Source organism: Lagopus leucura, unplaced genomic scaffold, assembly GCF_019238085.1.
Source record: "Lagopus leucura isolate 7727_CA_CO unplaced genomic scaffold, USGS_WTPT01 Super-Scaffold_100002, whole genome shotgun sequence".
Classification (NCBI taxonomy): Eukaryota; Metazoa; Chordata; class Aves; order Galliformes; family Phasianidae; genus Lagopus; species Lagopus leucura.
In genome coordinates, this window is record NW_024962263.1 from 6278468 (window position 1) to 6297769 (window position 19302).

The following is a 19302-nucleotide window of genomic DNA, read 5'->3' on the forward strand; positions in this document are numbered from 1 at the left end:
GTTCACTTCCTGCCCATCTCCTTAGCAACATGCCACATTCAGACTCAAATGGAGTATCTTTAGCTTATCTGAGGGTTGCTCTCTTTCCTTTTCTAAGCATTTCCTAACATATTTTCTCTTATTCTTTATTGCTACGTGGAGATCTTCGCACTGAAATGTGCAAAAAGGTAGTCTGTGGTGTTTTGAAAGGCTGACTGATACCATGATGACCAAATCAGATGGTTTGTATAGCAGAATATGCCATTAAATTCTGCAATCAGCAATCTTCTGCATCAACAGAATTTAGAAAGATTGTCAACTCCAGGCCAGGGAAAGGTTGGTGACATCAAACCCCGCTAGGGAAAGGTTGCATCTTGGGCTGACAGATGGAAGAGAACAGAATTACAGTGTGCTTTCCGTGTTTTATCTGTCACTATCTGCTGAGGCTAAAGGAGCCTCAAGGAGAGTGAAATCTGGAATTGGTGGTAAAAATGAAAGAACTCCTGGGACATCATCTTGTTTTGTTCTAAAGGCACAGTAAAGCACTCTTCTCTCACCAGTGTGCTATCCATAAGATTATTAGTTCTTGTGAGCTTTGCAAATAGATACCAATGGATGAATTATTGTAAGACTCATTAGAACAGTTCAGAGCAGGGCCACACTGTGCCAGATGTTGCATGAAGGTAATGCAGTAGACTTGTTAGCTGATTATCTCGCACTCCAAACAGGAAACAAAAAGGGTGAGAAGCATGTAGTACTGCTTACGGGCCAAGGTGTGGTTGCATGTAGCTGGCACGGCAGTCTTGCGGTACGGGGGGGATTTTTCCATTAGTCTTTGAGGTTACGTTTTTCCTGGGATAATGTAAGAAGGAAGATGAGAAAGTGAACAGAGAGAACAGGATTAGGAATCAGGCAAAAAAAATAAATAAACTGTGTGAGCTGAGGATAGTACGAAGAAGGGATTTAGTTCAAATAGTTCAGCAGCATACAGAAATAACAGTATTCAAGGAAAAACTCCAGTGAAGAACATGACTTCAGCAATTCACTACTTCAGTATCTCCTGAGGATGTTTCTTGTTCATATCTGCTAACTGAACTGGAGCTTGTATGGCTAAGTCTGGTTGAAGATAGAATCAGGCAAGAGAACTTAACTGTGATCCAGAGCATAAGAATACATACATTGGTAAAAACTATGCAAAGTAAAAGGCTCAGTCACATAAGCAACTAGAAGAACTAGATGGAAAATAATTTTAAATGGACATCTTGTTTAGGATAAGATTAACAATGAGTTAATCTTATCTAAGGAGTTAACAAGTTTTTAATAGTGATTTTTTTATTAGTGCCATGTGGAGGCAAAGGCTTCAGTGTGATTATATCTCTGATTAGACACTTGAAAATCCACGGAGGTAGAAAGGAAAGCAGGCATAGACAAAATAAACACTATAAAACTCAGGGACGTGAAAGAGAGCTTCACGTGGAGACTGGAGGAGTATCTAAATACGCATCTACTTGTTCTCTGTGTGAGATGTCCTTTCCGAACTGATGAATATGTGTGATTTAAATACAGTTCCAGCAGTGTTTCAAAATTTTGGCCATATATTTAGTCATCTTCACAGGGAGTTTGCCAACTTGAAACTTAGGCATTGCAAAAATGTGCAGGCTTGACCTCCATGCTTTTCATAAGTCTCACTGTGTATAGTGACCGTTAGACTCACATTTTCCGTACTGTGTATTTTTCTCTCCCAGCTTTGCTGGAGCCACTGAAAGATAGTAACAACCAAGGGAAAACAGAAACCACAGTCATAGTCTTAGGACACCAAATTTCATGAGATGTCCAAGCAATGGAATACTTTTAGGAGTGAGTAATTTACCCATGTGAATATTCCCTTTTAGTTCAGTGGGTATGTTTTGGCAAGATTAGGCCAGAGAATAGTGCTTTTTTTTTTTTTTTTTCTTCCTTTGCTAACATTTCAATATAGATTTTATTCTCACACAATTTTAAAATCAGTCTGCTTATTAACCTAAAGTACCAACATGTACTAAACATGTATTTGTGGAGACATGGATACCATCCGCTTGTTTGATCTAGGCTACAAATGTGCTGCTCTACCCTGGAGCAGTTGTAACACAACTTTTTTAATTAAAGAAAAAAGGCATATTTTAAGCTGGATGGTATTTCTAACATCAGTAGAAAATAAAGCGAGAACATATTTAAAGGACTAAAATAAATGTGATTTAAAATATTTTAAAATTACAGCTGTGTATGTATTTTAAGCTGCCAGAGTGAGATTCAGGATTCTTTCTCTCCCTGTCATCTCTCACAGATTTGTTTTGGTGAAAACAAAGGAGTCAAGTTCACTGCAGTATTTTATTGCTTGTGGTGTTTCCCTGGATGTGCCAACTGAAATTCAGAATCTTAAGCTGGAGAGGACCAATAGGCTCACAGGGCAATGACAGAACTGAGCCAAGCTGAGCTGAAAATAATTCCATGGATTTTTCAACCCTGTGAAGAGGGATTAGAAATATGATGCCCTGCTGAATTCAGTTGCAAAGAGATTAGACAGAAGATATCCTGCTGAACTCTCTTACAAAGAGGTTGTGACAGTAGCAATCAGGAAGAAGAGCTTTAAACAAAATGCTATAACATGGAACTCCTACCCTACACTATACAGTGTAAAGCAGATACCTGAGCTGGCTCTGAGCAAGTGCTACTGCGCTGCCTTTGCATACAGCAATTTAGGAATGCTCCTGGTGTGCACTGAGCCAAGCAGAGCCAATATTTACATGGCTGTACTGCATCTACTTTCACCTCCAAATTGGTTCTGTCTCCTCCACAACATTAAATTGCATACACACAAATTTTAAGGAGAGTGGTTTTTCTCTATGACAGTTTCTCTTGAGGAAAGCAGTAAAATCAAGTGAAATGAGGTTGGTTTTACTTCAAATGTTTGCAAAGTCAATGTATATATTTAAATCGACCTGCTATGTTGAGTTTAAGAAAGCCGAAATAGCAAGTATAGATCTTGTTTTGGGGAAGAACTGATCCTTTTGCATTTTAGCACAAACATGCACACTGAAGTTTCTTCCAGGGATATTCATGGATAAAAAGTTATTCTCCTCTTTGCACAATTACAAACTTTTCTGTGGGAAGCATGCTGAAGAAGTGACCATTGTCTGGCTTAACGCCAACATGTGCTAAAATACACTACTGTAGCTATCAGCGGGTGCATCAGAGGAGTTGGCTTTGCTGTTGCCAGCATGTTAGAGATCTCTTCCTTTTCACCACCTCCTCCTCCTGCCCTACAATATATGGGGTTTTTTTTCTTCAGTTATTGTGACCTGGTTTTAATTCATTTCTGTTTAGAGAACCCAGGGTTCCTCAACAGGTGTAGTTTTAAAATATGATGTTGGAGCCCCCCACACGCACACAAAAGAGTACGAATGCTTCTTTGTGTATCTTTGAAGCTGCAAGATGTATGACATACATAAGGGAAGACACAGGATACCAATTTGGGAAGTGACACTGGACTGTTTTGGCACTTAGAAGTCTGCCAGTTTTAATCTCTGTTTCGCCAGTCCTAGAAAGTAGAAGAGCCTGGGAAAGTGTGAGAAAAGTTTTTGAAACAAATTCTGCATCATAGGAAAGAAAAAGCTCAAATCTCTTAAGAGGATTCATCAGACAAGAGAATTTCTATTGGACAAAGCTCATGAATGTACACAGCCATATTCATGCAACATAGCTGCTGAATAACTGCTACATTAATTGAGCTAGATCATGTTTTGTTAATGTCCTTATTATTAGGGATGGAGTACTATATCCAAAGATTGAAAATGTTTTCTGACAACTGATTATTCTCCTTTTTACAAGAGAAAAATAGATTTCCTTCATAATAAATTACAAATCCTGATTTCCACGGTTTTATTCCATCTTTTATTTTATGACATTTTGCAAAGTCATCCAGATTTTCTTGTAGATTAAGATTCCATGCATCATTTTCTGCATAATCTGATTCTACTCAGCTGGCTTTGAAACTTTCTGACAAAACATTCCATATCAAAGAGCATTTGGAAGGCAGGAGGCTAAGATGGTCTGCAATCTCTTCATGCGTGGAAAATGTATTTGATGAAACTGAGTAATTATTTGAAACATAAATTCTTCCTAGCCCAAGTAAAACTTTCACCATCTGTCATGGCTTCATAAAATTCTCATACAATATCCATGTTAACAAATGACTTTGTGGCCATAATGGGCTTGTGTTTTCTGAACTTGTCTCTTTGCAGCCCCTAAATGAGTTACTAAGATTGCTGCAGAGTAAAATGGCAGAGCAATGACAATTCAAACAACCTTTGTTAGGTGCACCGTTGTAAATGATATTAGTCTTTAAAATGCAATGCCTCTACCATTACAATTTTTGTTAAATGACTTCCCCTCTGTAGGGGCTTATTAACTAATTGTATATTATTATTAGCAGGATGATCAAATTCTGTGCAGCTTTCTGACTTCCTGAAGATATATTTGATTGACATAATTGGGTCTTTAGTTAAACAACAGTGTCTGATTCCCATCTCAATTATTTTGGTGTAAATCCAGAGATATGTAAGTTGTTCATTTAGGCTCTGAACTATGAATATGGTCCATAAGGCGGAGGCCCTGCAATGTTGGTTTTAGTGCAGAATGTGTAAGAGCTTTTACTACGTTACTTTTATTATTATGATCATTACTGTGTGAAAGGTAAACAAGGCAAGAAATGGAGAAAAATGTAATTGTTTTTTTAAGAGCTTTAAATGTGTGCAAGAAAGAAGGTGAAGGGGAAAGCACAGTTAAACATTTCTTCTCCAAAATTGCTCTGTTATAATTTGTACACCGAAGCACTGTTTTTATGTAACTTCAGCTTTTTTTTTTTCCTCTCTCTCAAAACTAGAAGGTTTTGGAATCAGAGATTGAACTAGCAAGAATGCATATTTAACATGCAGCAGGAAATGGAGATTGAATAAAAGGGAATATTGTGATCAGCAAGTTTATTTTAGAGGCTTACTTCTTACATCAGTCCCTAGAAGTATCTCTCCAAGAATTAGTCCTGCGTCCGGATGCTGTTGCTTTTTAATTTAACGTGCCAACTCAAATGCCCTTTAACAGCACTTTAACAAGTACTCTATGCATAATACAGTCTGCTGCCTTTGAGGTTTTCCCTATGTATACTAATTTGATACATTGGCTGAAAGCTTCATTTATTTAAGACGCTAAAAAATGGCTGCGATCCTCCATTTATTTTTGGAAAAGCACTTGTTTGATGATTTCAGAAAAAGCATTTCTCCTGTCTTCTTGCCAGAGGCAGGCAAACTTTATGCAAATGACAATGATATGCTGGCTCTGAATTAGTAACAGGGGGGTGGTCTCAATGCAGCACAAAATAACTGGAGGGCATTGTTAATGTAACAATCTACAGAAAAAGAAAATGCCAGTTATTACAGTGTTCTTGCCTGAAGAGTTTAAGTGCCATGAGTGCTTTATAGATAGAATTATTCTCTTTTCTGCTCATCATAATTGGAAAGCATGAACAAATCTCCACAATCCAACAATTACAATTTAGAACAATATGCACCTGGCATATAATCATCATGAAGCATACACAAAAACAAAAGCAAAGTGTTCCATGCTTTGCCAAAATACCTGTGTGAGCAGCAATTTTAGTTTGGTTTTGTGCTGAAAGAAATGCATCCTTTTTTTTTTTTTTTTCTTTTTTCTTTTTTTTTTTTTCCCCACAATTGTGGAATTGTATTAATGACCCAATTCTGAAGTTCGAATTAGGTCTCATTGACTGAAGTAGAAATTAACCTAAAAATTGTAGAAAATCTTTGTTGAACAGTCAAAAGTCAAATATTAGATGTTAAAATGCAGTTAGCTGAGCTGCCAGGGTAACAGTCAGTAACTTAGCTATGCTGAAAACCTTTCCTGGAAACAAGCATAAAGTTCCTCCAGGTACCCACTGTCTTCTGCAATTTAATCAAGACAAGAATGAACAAAATAGGCCAATAAAAGCACAGTGGAAATGCATGGAACCATTTGGAAAATGGCACCAACTGGAAAATGACTTCTAAATCAGGTAGCTGCTTGCTGACAGGAGTAGAGATATCTCGTGAGTTCATAGTTAATAACCTTTGTAGTATCACAAAGCATTACCGTGTTACTATGATAAAGTTTCACACGGTTGTACGTCTCCCCAAAGAACACTAAGTAACACAGATGATATCCCTCCTCATTTCAGGAAAGACGTTAGCATTGAAGTGGACTCCTTTGATTGAAGTGTTATCAAGCAGTAGCTATTTTGAAGTTATAAAGAACTCTGGGAACAAGGTATATCACCTTATGCAAGAACTACTGCTTTGTTATTTCCTCAGTGCAGCTGGCATTTTGTTTGGGCTGTTTGTATTCGGGCCTTTCCGACAAAGACACAGAAGAGCAAAGCATTTCCACATTGGTTGGGATTAGTGGAGAGGAAACCCAAATTCTGTATTTGCTTTCTGGGGCCAATCTGAGATCATACATAGAGATGGCAAGTTGTTTGTGGCTGCACAGGGGGCTGTTCAGCAGAGGTGTGGGTTGTGTGGAATTAGAGCAGCACAGATTTCTCTCCCAGCTTTATTACCCACTATTGTGTGCTGGCACTGCAAGTTCTCAGAATGCCTACAGTGCTTGCAGTGCTAGGTGCTGAAGAGCAGTCAAACCTGCTCACTGATTGATCGTGTGGTCGAGGCATTCTTTATCTTGAACATTATTTTTTATCTTTATTCTATTTTGGAACTGCTTTGTATCAGTGCAGCATTGAAGAAGGAAACATCCTTTCTTCCTAGGCAACTCACTAAAAATCTGCTGTGGTCGTCCAGTCTAGATTGAAGAATTACATTATTGTAATATTCCCCTTGCTTTGTTACTGCAATTAGACTACACTGTGATCATATTATGTAATGTTTGTCTCTAAAATATGTTGAAAACAATAGGATTCTAGCAGAAAAATGGTGTGTCAAATTAGAACAACTGCACAATAGAAATTTTGAGAAGTGTATTCCTCAGAGTGCCAAGCTCTGTAGAAAGCAGAGAGGGCTTTGGATCCTTCTGAATGCTGTTTGTAGTCTGAGCCACATAGTGCTCTTAGCACAGAGAAGATGTGAATAACATTCTCACTCAATACCTTCAGTATTTTAAACATGAAACAAACTGAACATCTTGTGTAGATACTTTCCCAAATAATAAACAGTTCAAATTCTCATCTTTTTAACCTATGTGTCCTGGTTCATAACTAGTTGGGAGAAAAGTATGATGAAGAGCTAGATACCATCTCTTACAGAACTTAGATATGAAGCTGGTAAGCAAGCACATCTAGAACTCGGAGTGCAGATATTCATGGCTATTTTGCACTTTCATGTTATCTTCTCACCAGAACAGGATAAGATAACATTAAACAAAGCATTTAGGAATGTAAAAGCTTTGCATATGCTTGCAAGAACTAGTTGGCTCTGAAAAGAATGCATTTTTCTTGAGACAGTTCCAGTACTTTAATAGAGAACCTAGATCACTTCTAAAAAATAAGCATTTTTTTTTTAGAAAAGCCCCCAGACCACCATAATGCAAATAAAGCATTTCCTGTGATCAAACAGTTCATCAAACCCTTTTGTTATTGTCACAGATTTTGTAACATAGTAATTTTAGGGTAATATCACTCTAATGCTGCGATATAAGTTCTCTCTAATGTTGTGCTTGTTTCTATTCTAGATGTCCATAGCAGCCTATTATCACTGGCTATAATAACAAACTTTCTTGCTCTGAGAGGTTGCAGTTGATTGTTCCCACCATCACACAATCAGGGAACAGTTGAAATTGGAAGAAACCTCCAGAGACCACTGACTCCAACCCGACTGCTAAAGCAGGTTCCCTCCAACAAATTGCACAAGTAGGCATCCAAATAGGACTTGAATATTTCCATAGAAGGAGATTCCATAACCTCTCTGGGCAACCTGTGCCCATGCTTTATCACTCTCATGGTAAAGAAGTCCTTTTGCACATTTCTGCAGAAACTCCTATGTTCAGCTTAACTCCCTTCCTTTTCCGTACACGCTGCATGAAATACATGAAATACTGTGGGGTTCTTTTTACTTTCTTTTTTTTTTTCTCTTTTTTTTGTTTCCCCAGTATGATCAATTCTGCCAATGACTGAACTCTGCAGCCATTAAACTTCCAGGATCTTGTATGTCTTTTCTTCGATGTAATTTGTTTGCTATGTAACCTAAATAATGTTCCCGATGTGCTTCCAGAAATCTGAGCATGCATTTTTATGCTCACTTTAGGGGAGCCCAGAGCATAACTCCAAGGTTGCAAGAAAAAATTGGATTCAGGTTTGATGTGATTGATGTTTTGCTCAGCTGAGGTATTCCTGATTTCACAGAGCGGAGAATAAAGTCCCGAAGCTAGACATTGCTTCTAAATGTGGTGGCTTTATGTATCATTGGATGTAAAAGATATATGGCAACAACTGCACTACGGTGCTGAAGTTTTAGTGTAGAACTGCAAGGCAGAGCGAGTGCAGTGTAAATTCTTTATATGTGATTTTTTAATTTCTCTTCATTTCTTGTTCTCTGCGATAATAGTCAGAATTCTAGTTAACATGTTCTAAGAAACTTATTTACCAGAATGCGTGGAATGTGTATCGTTCTTTTTAATTGTATAGACATCTCTGAACATATTTTCCATCTGTAGGAGAGGGTTTAGTATTAATTTTTATATTTGCCACCTCACACTATTCTGGCAACATTAAGGAAATTAGTTAATTTAAGCAAATACACCAGCATCAGATTATGCAATTTCAGGTCTATGCAGATATGCATATAAATACGTATCAATTAGCTGTACTGACACACTTGGTTGATCTCGTCACTGTGGGCTATTAAAATAAAGCCTTACATGTCTTCTGCTAAAGAATTTGTATTGTTTTCTCTTGAAATGAGAAAAGATTAGAGAAATATCTGCACCTGATTTTCATTGCTCTTTTATCTAACAGCTACTTTGATTCTTTTGTATCAATGTTTCTCTGCATCAGTTTTCTTCTTTGTCTAGGATATGAACTTCTCAGTGGAGAGAAGAAAGCACTGGGATTGTATTGATTATTTCACAGTCAGGTGTGTATGACTCACTGTCAAAATGTCTAGGAGAAATGGCATCTTATATAGAAACTACTATCTAGTGTGAATTACTTGATATAGCTATTACAACACAGAAGTATATCTTTCAAAACCTATTAAGTTCTCAGTAATATGGGATGATCTTTAAGAATCATGTGAATGCACCAGTTTCCACTTGTAAAGTTGCCAGTGAATACAAATCTCATGACAAGATGCACATGCTTCTTGTAGTTTGCTGATGCCTCAGTCAGTTGTAAGAGAAGTTGTAACTTCTCATGCCTCCTCTTTCTGGTGTCAGGATGCCCAGACCCATGTCCAGGTGGCTTTTGAAAACCATCAAGGAGGAGACTCCACAGCCTTTTCGGGCAACCTATGTGGTGCTCTGACAACAGTGCAGAACTTCTTCCTGATGGTCATAGGGAACCTCCTGTGTTCCAGTTAGCACACATTGCCACTTGTACTGACACTGGGCAGCTCTAAAAAGAGTTTGGCTCTGTCTTCTTAGCACCCTCTGTTCAGGCATACATAGTCACCCATTAGATATCCAAAAGCATTCTTTTTCTGCTCTAAATAGTGACAGCCCTCTCGACCTTTCTTATGAGAGAGATATTGTAGACTCTTACTCATTTTTTGTGGCCCTTTGTTGAATTAACTCCATTATGCCCTGATCTTTCTTGCACTGGGGAGCTCAGAACAAGACCCAGTACTCTGGATGTGGCCTCACTAGTGCTGAACAGAGGGGAAAGATCACTTTCTGTGACCTGCTGCCAATATTCCTCCTCATGCATCCCAGGATATCCTTAGCTTATTTTTCCATAAGCATATGTGAATGGCTCAAGTTAACATGGTGTTTACTAGGACCCCCCAGGTTCTTTCCTTCCAGGCTGCTTTCTAGCTGCTTGACATCTGGTATGTACTTGTGCATGGGGTCATTCCTTCCTCATGAAAGGTTCACCTTTCCTGTCAGCCCACATCTAGGAGATGGGAGAACATCTTTATGGTTTATCTGTCACTCCTCCCAATTCTTCTGTCATCAACCAACTTGCTGAAGAGAATACTCTGCCCCATAATTCACATCAGTATTAAAGATGCTGAACAGGATTGAAAGCAGTATTGACCCCTGTACTTGACCACTAGTTACTGACATCCAGCTAGAGTTAGTGCCACTGGCAACCACCCTATCAGGTCAGGATCTCTCACTTCAGTAAAGATGTCTCACTAAGAAAGGGGTATAGCGAAATGGGAGACCCGAGCAGTTGCACTGTTTCATAATATTCTCTTCAAGACAAATACACTTATCAGTAGACCAATCTTTTTTTTTTTTTTTTCCCCTTAAACAAGGTTCTTTCCATTTTTGAATGAAAGTAACCCAACCACCTTCTACATGATTTCCTCATGGCGTTTCAAGTGTATTTGGAGTTACCTCTGACAGCCTGTAGAACCTCATATCTTGATGCAGGTCACTACCATTACTATATAGCTTCTAACACATGGTGGAGACTGTCACAACACAGGTTAGTATTTAGGAAAAAAAACTCTCTTTTGTTACTATACTTACAGATTCAAACAGAAACAAAAACCAATATGCACACACACAAAAAAATTGTGTAAACTGTTCAAAGTTCTTGCTTCAGACAACAGAGAACATTTTTCTTTTTTAAGTCACCATTTTTCTTGCTTTGACTTATAGCTTTAGGCAATATAAACATGGCAGCCTATTAGACCTCCATCCTATCAGATAAGACATATCACTGCAAAACCTCTGCTTGTCATTGATAGCAGCAATGTGTTTCTTATTTTTTTCCAAGTTTAATCTCCTCTCTGCCTGTTGAAGGCTTTTGTTTAGCTTTTCAAGGAAAATTCTTTTGGCAAACCTGTTAAATTCAACACCAGTTACCCTGTAGTAAGTAACATCTATCAACAGAAAAATTGAAACAAAAAGGAAAACAATTGTATAGTAAAGATTTTTTATGCACACATAAATCTGCATTCAATAAATCAGTGCACAATATTTGTGGTTCTATTTAGTTCATCAAAGCCTCCATTTCTTTTCCCTTTCTAGGTAATTGCAGGAAAATATCTACCTCTATGAAGCAGGCCAAATGCACATCCCTGCAGTCAGTCTAGTTTCCTAAAGGCAAGACCTATTTTATCCTAATGACTTTAGCAAGCCTATTTTTACTGGAGAACTGGAAAATGTTCTTTCCTCTCAACTAGCGGAACGAAATAACTCTTTCTGATGTCTGTAATTCAAGCTGCTCTCATCACCAATCCATTTAGAAAAGGAATCCTGCATCTGCGATTGTGGATTAAATTCTTTTGTCTGTGTGCTGGCTTTGAGGGAGACTAGCACTCCCAAATCATTGAAGTGCTTCTACAAACGCTGTGCAGAACACACAGCTCTGAGGAGAGAGCCTGTGCTCCTGAACAGCTGTGTTTGCTGTTCTGAGTCCATTAGTGAGAAGTGTGATGTTTCACAGCAGTTGCTGCACAGTGAATATGGATTATTGACAGAAACATTACTATATTTGATATATTGAAGATCTTTTTGCTTAGAAGATGTGAGTGACTTTGAGAATGGTGTTTTACTAGCAGTAGTGTATGTTTCAGTGCTGGCTTGACCACATGTATCAAGTGTACTTGTATATATGGGCTTCTGTCCCCAGATTCCCTGTATAATAAATCGTCCTGGCTTATTTCTGTGTCTTGTTTTTCTGCTATTTGTGGATCATTTACATAACACTATGGCTTGTGACACATATAGCAGTTTTTCTTCTGACGTTAAATTGAGGTTAACAGGACTAGCATTTATGCTGTGAATTATGGTCCCTTCCGTAACAGTCTGTGCACCCGGAACATATGGGCACATGCATTCAAAATCTTCTAAACTGTTTGTTTACATTATATTGTCATCCCTTTATCTCAGTTGCTACTTGGGGGCCTTGCTGGGCATTGGCTGGAAGGTGGTGAAAAATTTCTTGCGCATCCTTTGTTGCATACATTCATATACATACATATAGTCATAACTGTTAACCCTTTCCTTTTCCCTAGCTTAGTAAATAGTTTTATCTGAACCCACAAGTTCTCTTTTTTTCCTCATGATTCTCTCCCCATCTCACTGGGAAAGGAAGAGTTAACAAACAACTGTGTGGTGCTGAGCTACCTTTCAGATTAAATCATGTGCATTCTGAAAGAGTATTCAGCAGCCATCAAGAATATTCCATAATGTTTTCCAGTGACTAGGAACTTGTAGCTGTATAACATATGTAGATATATGCATATTGCATGATACATTGCTGTAGGACTTGGGCTGTTATTTGTATTTCCCCTTTACTCTTGCTTCATCACTTTCTATCCACTCTGTTGGGGCAGGGATATTCTCTGCTTGCTCTACCTTCACTCGTTTATCCTTTTAACACCAGTATGAATGCCTAAAAAAATGAAGTAGAAGGTTATCATGAAATGGCAAGCAAGCTTAATTATTTTGAAATCATGAATGAAAAATTGTGCCACTGGAAATGGCAGCTGATGCCACTGAATTCTGACAACCTTAAATTCAGAAGCAAACATGGGTACGTGAACATTTTGCAGGTTGTAGTACTTGAAAACGGTCACCTAGAAGCCACTAAGTGTGTCCATGATTTTAAGAGTTGTGCTGGCAATTTTTTTTCCTGCCTTATGCTTTCTACAGAGGATGGGACCAGAGAATCTCTTCTGTGTCTTTCTGTAACCCAAAAATAACTGGGAAATCTGCACTTAACATAATAGGTTTGTTTTTATTTAGTTTCTCCTGATGGTTCATTCCTGTTACAGAGGTTGACAAGAAAAGTCTAAAGGCACTTGTGAAATCAGAGCTCTTAGATTCTAGACATGTTTCTGATATGGACTTTGTGGCAAAACTTCATAATTTTGCCTGAGTTTCTATGGCAGCTCAGGAATCCTCTATCCACAAATGTAAGTTCTCTTTGGTCCTTTTTATTCTATGTATTAATTACAAACTTTGTTTTATATTCTGAGTATTAATTTGATTATGTGAATGCATTACACTTTCAGCTTTACTGAAGTAGGTTGGGTTTGCAAGGGGAATTTTAGTGTCTTGCAGAAAAGCACTGGTGAAAATTTGTTAGGCCCTGATGATTCATTTTACTTTTTCATTTTAATTTTTCATTTATTTATTTTTATTTAAATTTTAAATTTACAGAAAAAAAATATATATATTTTACTACTCAGTGCTTCTGCACTTCTATGACAATCACCACTGTCTTTCAAACAAAAGGAGCAAAGCAAATTAAGACAAGGTCCTCTCTGTTCTCAAGTAATCAGAGGCATGCTTTCCGTAAGTTTGGCACTATGAGTATTTTTGCTGTCAGCATTCTTGAGTGTGCTTTGTCTTGTCCTGTACAAAACACCGCTACATGTCCATTTTCCACCCTAGAGACAATGTATGGCAATTTTTTTTCTTGTAGTATGTGATGTTTCTTGGCTGAACATAAGCTAGCAGTGTGCCCAAGTGGCCAAGAATGCCAATGGCATCCTGGCTTTTATCAAAAATGGTGTAGCCAGAAGAAGCAGGGAAGTGGTTGTCCCCCTGTACTCAGCTCTGGTGAGGCATACCTTGATACTATGTTCAGTTCTGGACTCCTCAGTACAAGAAAGATACCGAGCCCCTGGAGTGTGTCCAGGGAAGGGCAACAAAGCTGTGAAGGGTCTGGAACACAGATTTTATGGAGAGCAGCTGAATGAACTGGGATGGTTCGCTGTGGTTAAGAGGATGCTCAGAGGAGATCTCAGACCTGGAAGGAGGTTGTGTTGATGAGGGGGGTCAGCCTCTTCTCCTATGTAACTACTAGTTACCAGTAGAACAAGAGGGAATGGTTTCAGGTTGCTCCAGGGCAAATTCAGATTGGATATTAAGAAAAACTTCTTTTCCAAAAAGTGGTCAGCCAATGGAATGGGCTGCCCAGGGTTGAGTCACTGTCCCTGGAGGTATGTAAGAAAATGAGATGTACAAAGGGATGTGATTTTTTGGGAAATATTGATGGTAGGTGTATGGTGAGACTGGATGATCTTTGATGTCTTCTCCAACCTTAATGGTTTTATGATTCTATGATTCTATGTGTTATATATTTTATACAAACACAGACAACATGTATTTGTTATCTAACAAAATTTTGAATGGGATATTTGATGCAGAGTTACTCCAATTCATTGACTGTGTTATTTCTGTGAGGGTGCTAAGGGAGGCCCAGCCTCCTCTGGGAATTCCTCCAAACCTTCCCATGGTCCATGAGCTCCATTTCAGCTCTGCCCATGACCATCAGGCCCTAGTGCAGTGACACAGTCCATGCATATAAGTCACTAAGTTGAATAGACTATGAAAGACTGTCCCAGAAAACTTCCTATCTCTGCCTCTATTTTGGTTCTAATTTGTTAATTTACGGAGCTTTGCAAAACTGGCTTTGCTCTTTTTACTGATTACACCTATTCCTCTGAATGGCAGGGCATACCATCCATGGTGGTGTTACAGTGCTTTTAGCAGTTTACTACTGTGGAGACCAGAACCTTTTTTCAGTTCTTTTTAAATCTTTGCATTGCAAGGAAGAGATTATCTGCCTTCCAAAAGTCAGAGAAGAGGTGCTTAGGATTGTCCCCATAAAGTAGATGTTCTCACATTTTCAGGTTGTCGGCTCCATGCTGATAGAGAGAATATTTCCCATCACAGACCCATTCCACCCATCTGTCAGCCATGGATGATATGGTAAGACTAGAAGATAAATACAGTTAGCTCTTTTAAAAGCAGTATGAGTAGGGATTATGCATTTATTTTTCTCCATGTGAGATATAGTAACAAAGTCTTCAGGGACTTTATTAAACCTTCTTCTCTACTTTTTCTGCACACTGCATACACATTAATATCTACTTGTAGATATTGTTTTTTTCCTTAGCCATCTGACCTTGTCATCTCCGTTAAGCATGCTGTGGCCTGGTTCCTTTTTCTCTTGAACTGATTTCCTTATCTTCTGTTTCCTGCTTCCCTCCCTGAAAATGTATTTTGAAAGATTACTCTCAGGGAGCATGACCTAGAATAGTGCTCAGTTCATGTTACTAGTCTACAGACATAATTCAATCCAGTAGAATATTGAAGTGGCTACCCAGAATTTTTGTAAACTAAAAAAAACCAACCCACTAAAAAAAAAACAACGACCCAATAACCAGAGTAGTTAATGCAGAAACTAGTGAGTAAGATCCTATCCACAGGCCAGTTTGAGTGTGGACATGAGCAGCATGAGCATCTCTGTGTCTCCCATCTGTGTTGCAAAGATGGAGGGGCAATACTTTTCCTAGCACAATACTCATATAACTCATATAAAATGTGCAACTTACTGACACAACTGTATTAACCATGAAATGGCCAAGGTGCAGCAAGGATCTAAGAGAAAAGGTCAGACTCATCTGATGTCTGGAGTCATCTTTATCAGAAATGAGCCAGAAAAAATAAAATATAGGCTAGTCTAAAATTATAGTTGATCCATGAAGTCTATTGTATGGCCACAATAGAGTCTTTGTTTTCAGGACGTAGCCAATGTTATGAAGAAGATGGATTTATTGTCAGACCATAGGAATGCAACTATGCTCTGTTTTACGGAAAATGTCATAAATAACATACTCAGAAATCACCCTCACAGATTCAGAACACTGTAAATTACAGAAAGTAGTTGTGTGAATTCATTCTACAGTGAGTTAATTAAGGCCTTCATAAATCCATTAAAGAAAAAAAGATACAGAGTAAGAAGAAAAATCTATGCTTTTGATTAAGATTTGAAAAGAGGGAATGAATTGATGAGGCAGAGAGAAGTAATCAGTTTCAGACAGCACGTTACAGATGAGAAGATGTTTACAATAAGAGTAGTGAGTGTAAATAAACAGCAAGAAGCTGGGATCTAGACTGCAAAAGGAGAAACAGGAAAGGGAAGAGGTGTGTTGAGCTAGAGATAGTCCATGGGTTTGGAAGGCAAGAAAAAAGGAGGTATCCATCTGGATCATGTACTGGATGGAAAGCTGAGTGGAACAGAATGGTAGGAACCAACATTGTTGTGAAGAAAAGAGAGGTATGAAGACTTTTAAAGGACGATTGCAGAAGAGATGGTCTTTAAAGGTGTCTTTTAGATATGCCAATACATAAATTCATGCACTTATGATTCTCTCGTGCTGGCCTACTGCACATCAACAACAAAAATTTGCACTACATAAGCTCCCATTGTACTGTTCTCCCTTCACATTTCAGACTGTATCCAGAGTGTGCAGAGGAGCTCTGCTCCCCATTTGGTGCAATTACTGATTGAGCACCTGAAAGGGTGAGGTCTCAAAATATCTCCCAGAAAAGGATTCGGGTTACAAGGTTGGATAAGTGGTAAGAGCTGGCAGTAGATTGCAGATTCAGGCTTGCTCACTCCAAAGGAATGTTAGCTCTCTCCAGTAAGTTGCACTGCTCTTGCACACCACACCACGTCCTGCCATGATACATTGCCTTCCAGCAAGGCAGGGATGCGTTGTGTTTCTAGATAAGGAATATATTTACAAAGTTCAATTTCTACAGGGCAGAAGAGGAATTAACTTTATCTGAAAACACTCTGTTTGTACCTAGCTTTGTATTTATGAACTGCCAGCACAGAAGGCTATGATTCCTTTTAAGAAGATTGACTTGATCTTTGTTTAAAAAAATGCAAACAGAAAACTCCTGCTAGCGTAGCCACATGGAGTGGAACAGATAATTTACTTCTGTCAGAATGCATTATTTGTGGATGTCAGTACTGTGTTCTGAATAGGATGTTGAAATACACTGTGGGTATGTTACTTATGTACATTTACAGAAAGATACAGCTGGTAAGAACAAATGAGCCGTAATAATAGGTAGTTAAAATGTTAATGGAATAATGGAGGTCAAGCAGAAACAGTCAGTCAGTCAGTTACCAATAAAAAAAGGAGACAAACAAGAGGTCATCTTCTTTCTGGAAGACAAAAGCTCTCAATTCATTAGAGAATGAGCATCTACATGAGCACAACTCCCAGTCTGATTCCAATCTGAGCTTATAGTTTGATCCCAGTTCGGTCTTTTTCCTAAACATTTCTTGTTTGGGGCATTTATTTTTGAACATGAATTATTTAAATTTTGAATTCAGAAAATATTTATTACTGAATATCTGAGCATTTTTCCTAAACTGAAGTGAGCCTGTAAAAAAGAAAAGGGTCATTAAAATAGAAAATAATTAGAATATTTTCTGTAAACAAGCAGTAGTAAAGTCTCACTGAACTGCTTATGTGAAGCAGAAGGAAAGCAAATCTAAGCTTGAATTTTGACAACTATTTGAATGTTTCCATTGAATGGTTGAGCTTTCTTGTTAAGCAGTTCACACTATTTTACTTACAGATGAATTTGGATCCAAAGAAAATCTGGGGGCACAAGAAATAAATCCAAACTATTGCAACAGTTGATTAACAAGTCTTGATTTGAAGAGTGGGGAAAGTTGTGTGGAAAAAAATGTCCAGATATGAAAAGGTGTACATAGTAACTATGGGCTGCAGTAGATGACTTCCCCTCATGGGACATGGCATGCAGAGCTTGATACACTAGGACTTCCAAGAAACCTCTCAGGAAAAGGGTATAAAATACTGGAGTGTTTAAAAGGAGTGATTTTTCGCTTCTCTTCTTTTCTGTCTTTCTGAGGTGAGTCTTCTTGGCAGAACTGGCAGGAGTGATTCAACTGATCCCCATCTCTGCGTGGTGAATTACCATGCTTGGCACATGCAGGCTTGTCTGGATTGCTGCTGCTCAGCCAGGTAGCACAGGTATCTCTGCTGTATGTCTGTTTGGTCAGTGCCCAAATCCTACACTACTGCATTTCTTCTGTTGCTTGTGGTATTGCTTTGTTCCACAAAGACTGTGCAATGATTAAAGGCTTGTTCTCAAAAGAAGTGGGAATGTGCAAAATATATTTGGTTCCCACAGTAGTTAAAACTACTCCACTAAACTCTCATTAATAAGGCATCTCTTGCAGAGTCGTAATGATAATAGAAACAGCGCTGACAGAGTACTGGGTCAGTGCTTTGTGTGCATGCAAGGGATTCTATTAGAGCTTTAAAATCATTTCAAAGGCTTTGCCTCAGCAAATTTTCATGCTCGTTTAAACCCCTGGTTTGTCATTATAAAGTGTATTAACTTTCATATGCTTAATGCTTATTTCTGTCCTGAGAGAAATAAACAAATAATACTTGGCAAATGTGCTTCCTGGGAAAGGAGACTAAGTGGCAGCAGGGCACTGTTTGCACTTAGAGCTGATTGCTTTAAAAATCTGATCTAGAGTTCAAAAGGTGAAAAAACAGTCATGGTGAGCGTGTGCACTTAACTTATATTTTCTTTTTCACTCAGAATGAATTTGCAGAGCAGTCTTCTGACATGCGTGAAGCAGCGCCAGTTATTCAAGTCTTACATGGACGAGGAGAAAGCGGTAAGGCACATTTGTGCAGTATTTCTGTGAGACTGCTAGCCTCGAGTGCAGACTGCTCCCTGCTGCTGCTACTATATAGACTTCATGAATGACTGGTTTAAAGTGTGGTGAAACCACAGTGAGAAAATATGTGTTCCTTTTCCGTAGGCTTTTAGAAACAAATAAGCATCTTTATGAAACTACGGTGTCTCTTGTGCCAAAACATTGGCGTGGGGCAGCCCACAGCAAATGTTCATGTAAGGCCATTTAGAAATGTTTATTCCAGGAGTGAACAAAGCTCAGAGGGTGTTGTTTGGCTGGAAAGGTGTGTGAGAGTAGAGAAAGAAGAAAGTTGAAAAACAGATGAAAGAATCAGGGAAATTTCCTTGGGACTGTTGAATCTGAGGAAGCCCTTTTTATACTGCAGGGATTTGGGAGTGCTGAGTGGAGATGTCTCACTGTTGTAACCAAGAAACAGAACTCTGTAAAAAAGCAGGAAAGCACTTTGCTCCATATCTAACTTATTTTCTGAAAAAAAATACTGTCCTGTGTGGAGAAGCTTTTTATTTTCAGGAAACACTGAGATTTAGAGATGATTTTGTGTTACTTCTTCAGGTACGCTTACTGCCATTTTGTATGATTAGTATTCGGACTTTGGTTTCTCT

General features: G+C 38.4%; 1 long non-coding RNA gene across 1 annotated transcript in view; it reads left to right on the top strand.

The window, feature by feature from the left end:
* The window catches only part of LOC122179048, a 32835-nt gene extending 14183 nt beyond the window's left edge, over window positions 1–18652 (top strand). The window contains exons 3-4 of the long non-coding RNA XR_006178511.1: window positions 17878–17999; window positions 18580–18652. This is a non-coding gene — a long non-coding RNA (uncharacterized LOC122179048). The remainder of the gene's footprint in view (window positions 1–17877; window positions 18000–18579) is intronic.
* The last annotated feature ends 650 nt before the right edge of the window (window positions 18653–19302 follow it).